The sequence below is a fragment of the Nicotiana attenuata genome, chromosome 1 (assembly GCF_001879085.1).
Source record: "Nicotiana attenuata strain UT chromosome 1, NIATTr2, whole genome shotgun sequence".
NCBI lineage: Eukaryota > Viridiplantae > Streptophyta > Magnoliopsida > Solanales > Solanaceae > Nicotiana > Nicotiana attenuata.
This window is the reverse complement of record NC_031989.1, coordinates 48,363,672-48,368,608: the sequence shown is the minus strand read 5'-3', so window position 1 is coordinate 48,368,608 and position 4,937 is coordinate 48,363,672.

Sequence of the window (4,937 nt, the reverse complement as noted above, 5' to 3'; positions counted from 1 at the left end):
TAGACAACTACTCTCTAGTGGTGTTATCATAATTGACTACGTAAAGTCAAGAGATAACGTGTCGGATCCACTTACAAAAGGCCTATCTAGAGAAGCAGTTGAAAGATCATCAAAAGGAATGGGGTTAAAGGCCTAGGACAAGTTATCATGGCGGTAACTCTACCTAGCAGACTGGAGATCCCAAGAGCTAGGTTCAAAGAGATCAAACAAAGTTATGAATGACTGTTCAACATTGTCAACTAACTCAACCCATTCTCGTGATGAAGACAATGTTTAAAAACGAGGTAAAGTATTAAGGCTTTTTTGATGAGTCAATAAAGCTTAAAGCTTTTTAATGATTTGCTAAGTCTGGCAGGATATGACCAAATAGTGTGTCTTTAGGATTACACGTTTAGGAATCACCTATGTGAGTGTGAAGTGTAAGCCGCTTCAAGGAGAATGAAAGTAAAGGCCCATTCTCTAAGCACTCATGAAACCAGGCGGTGTTCATGGCTGAAACGAACACAACCGTGAGAACCATAGATGGTTAAGGATTGACTATGTGACTTATGTTGTCTAGGTATACAACAAAGCTCGACGGTTCAAAGATATCAAATCTACCGATTGACCGAGTATATCCGATATAAGTTCACTACGGAAAGTTCAAAGGGAAACCTACTTATCAAGACGCAATCAATTCTTGCTTGTAAAACACACACACATCCGTGCATTCCTTTGAGTTTATAGCCATTCCCCATTCATGTGGGGGATTGTTGGATTTGTTACTAATAAATAATAACAAAAGAGGTGTGAATGGAAAATGGTGGGAAAAGAAATGGAGGGAAGTGAAATTTTGAATGAGTTCATTTCACTTATGCACTTTGTCCCTCATTGGTAGAAGGAAAGAAAATCTTTGTGTATATAAAGAGAAGCTCATCTTTTAGCTCTTAAAGAGCTAAGAAGAAGGCAAGCCTCACGACGTCGTCGTCATCGCTCCTCGGCTCGGCTCGGCTCGGCTTCGGCTTCGGCTTCGGCTTCGGATTTGGATTTGGATTTGGATTTGGATTTGGAAAAGATCGATTGATTGATTAATCTTTTTACTTACGAAATTTTCTGATTATCTTCTTCTGCACTAAAATTCCAGTGTGTTTTGCTGCCATCGAGCGGCGTTTTTGGTACCAACACTCCGGTGAGTTAAATCGTTCTATCCTGGGAGGATATATTCCAGAACCTCGGGTACTTGAGGGGAGTAATTTCCTTAAGGACACACTGTGTATTCAGTGGGCTCGATTTGTTCCTACAACGTTGTCAGAATTTATTTTGAAGAAATTTACTGTTTTTCGGAATTAAATTTCTACTAACTTTCTGTTTTTATTTTTCAGAAAGATTATTATTTAATTTATTTACAGCAATACAGATTAATAACAACGGGACGGGACAAAATTAACAGGACGGGACGGACGACATTTAAGCAGTACGGTGGCGGGACGGGACGAAACGGGACGAGACAAACGGGACGAAACGGTCGTCCCATCCCGTCCCGCTAACAAACGAGATGGGACGGGACGGGACGGGACGGAACGGGACGGGACGGGACGGGTTCGTGGGCCTTAAGTGTATTTTTTTATAAAAAAGACGTCTAGTTTTTTTAAAATTACTATATTTTTAAAGTTTGCAACGGCTAGATTTTTGACTTATTTAATAAACTTAAATATTACTATGTTAAAACGAAAATTAGAAAACTTAGTAAAGAATTATAAAATATTAAAACAAAAGACTTGTAATGAAATATTCTAGTAAATATAAATTTATAATAGAGTTATAATTTATTTAATATAATTTCAAAGTATCAACTATTAAGTAACTAAGACAATTCATAAAAATAATTCAACGCTTAGAGCCTTTTATTTTATTAATAGAACTTTCAAATCTCAAATACAAATATAATTCTTTTGAAGAGCACCTACGCAACCACCTTCTAGGAAGGGTTCTGTTTGAACTAGGCCTCTTAGTAGCCAATTACAAATTATCATACTAATATTTGTAAGCTCCTATATAGCTTCTTTGTAACTTATCAATAATATCTCTCGGACATTCTACTGGAATTGGCAATGTTGATTGATGTTCCATGAGCTCCATGTCGTCATCGCTCCCAGTGGTAAGTATCTCATTGTATTCTTCTTCTTCCCTAGTGGTTAATTTTTCAAAACCAAGATTTCTTCTTTCTGAATTAATCCAATCTCTGAATAATACGGAAATCTCTAGACTGTCCTCCGCTAATGCATGTCTATGATCTCCAATTTGAAATCTTGCCGCGCTAAAAGCACTCTCCGATGCTACTGATGATGCTTGAATAGCCAGGATATCTCGGGCCATAATTGAAAGTGTTGGAAAAGCCTTGCCACACTCCCTCCACCATGACAAAAGTTGTTCCTTGCCTTCTTCGTCTTTAATATTTTCCAATCCTTGATTAAGATAAGAATCAAGTTCATCATCAATAGAGGAATCAAAACCTGTTATATCATCCATATCTTCCCATAAAACTTCTGCTCTAGACATAGAAGTAGAAGGAGCAGTTTCACAACCAGTTGTATCCATAGATTTATATTTATCAAACATTGATCTAGCATAAGAATATATGCTAGCTTGGCAGTTTTCGAGAGATGGTTGTTCATTTTCTTGAATTTCTAAATTCTCATAAATTTTACGAACAAGTCCCTTTGCACCTCTTAGTTATAAAGATGGGTTAAGTTGAGTAGAAATTAAATAAACTTGGGGAATAGGGAAAAAAATACTTTTTAAATTTTAAAAATCATTTCTGTAATGGCCGGTGCATAAGTTGGATTTGTTTTATACTTACCAAATACAACAGAAATTCCACAAATATACCATAATATTTGTGAAACAGTAGGATAATATATACCAGAAAATTGTTTTGTAACAGAATAAAATTTTTCTAAAAATTTAGTAAGCTCTTTGATCTCATCCCAATCAGAATCAACAATTTGATCAGCAGGGTAAGCATTATGCATATTAAATATCTTTTGGATAGGCACCCGATAATCATAAGCAACTTTAAGCATTTCATAAATAGAATTCCACCTAGTACAAACATCTTTTGGAAATTTTCTAAATGGAAGGTTAGCACTAGCACATTGTTGAGCAAATTCACGAATTCTACTTTGTTCATGAGCACGAAAAATATAGCCACAAGCATGTTGTATTTTACTACAAGCATTAGAAAATAAATTAAGACCATCTTTTACAACCAAGTTAAAAATATGGCATGCACATCTAACATGAAAATTGTTGGATTAATTGGACAAAGTCTAGATTTTAAGCTATTTGTTGCGGTTGTGTTAGCAGAAGCATTATCTAAGGTGATAGTTAAAACTTTATTAATGAGTCCATAAAAATTAAGTATTTGTAGAACAGTAGTTGCAATATATTCTCCAGTGTGTTTTGAATCAACAAATTTATAACCAATAATACGTTTTTGCAAGTTCCAGTAATGATCAACCCAATGACATGTAACAGTTAAATAATCACAACCATTAGGACTATGACCTATATCAGATGTGATAGACACTTTACAATCTAAGTGAAAAAATACACAACGAACATACTGAAGATATTCGGTTTGAAATTTAAAAACATCATTTCTAACCGTGGTCTTAGAAAAACCTTGAAAAGTAGGGTTATAAGTTTCTTGCATATAATGCACAAAAGCAGGGTGAGAAGGAAAAGTAAAAGGTAAGCCACAGACAGCCACCATTTTTGCTAAGTTCTCACGATCTCTATCTTTGTTATAGGGACGTAAAACATGACCAGAAGTAGGGTCAAGTTGTTGTTGAATTTGATTAGAACCAGATCCACTAGGAGTGCCAGTACTGATGGTAGGATCTATAATTTTTTCGGCTTCTATGTTAGCTTGTATCCATAAGGATTTGTGAACATTTCTTAAGTGTCTAGTTAAACCCCCCGTCCCACCACTTATTGTGTGTGCAAATTGTTGCTTACATTTTTCACAAATAGCACGATGATTGACTTTTTCATGTTTAAAAAATTTCCATACAAGTGATGTTTTGGGACGTTCAACCTTAGGCTTACCCCTTACAGGGGGTACAGGGGGTAAAGCTCCAGACTGAGATTGACTCTGAGTTGGAGCTTGTGTTGCGGGACTAGTGGGTGTTTCATCTAATTCTTCATCCTCATTTTCTTCGTCCTCAAAAAAAATATCATTGCCAAATTGTCTTTGTAAAGTTTCATGATCTAATTGTTCTCCGACATGAACATCATAAAATGTGGGGGATTGGAAAAATAAAGTTTCATCAACATGAGTCATTTCATCAATATATTTTCTAATTCTAGGTCTAGGAGAAGGGTTAGGATTAGGATTACTACTACTTTCACCTTTACTAGTTTTGTTACTACTTTTTTTTAAAATGCCAAATACTTTTTTAGGTGCCATAATTTAAATACGAAATTAAATTAAAAAAGCTAACACAAAAATTAAACACACAAATGAAATACGAAAATATAACATGTAAAGTAAACACAACAATTAAGCACTAAAATGATACGCAAAAATTATATATTAAAATTAGGAGATGGAACGAGTGCACCGTGATTAAAGTTTGGGAAACTTGAAGAAATTGCCCAAAATATTGCTCCAAATACTTGACGAATTAATTTGAAGCTTGAAAGTTGCTCCAAAAAATTTGCCCAAATACTTGAAAGTTATCACTTGATACTTGATAGTTGATACTTGATAGTAAGCAAATTGAGAGAATAATATAGATAGAATATTAGAATGTAAGAGATTTGAGAGAGAAGATTATTTTTTGTGGGAAAAAATGAAGAAGAATGGATGTATTTATAGTAGAAAATAGGGCCAAAGTAATTTAATAAACTTAGGGGTTATATTAAAAGTTTGGGGGAGCTAGGGGGTGTTTCGG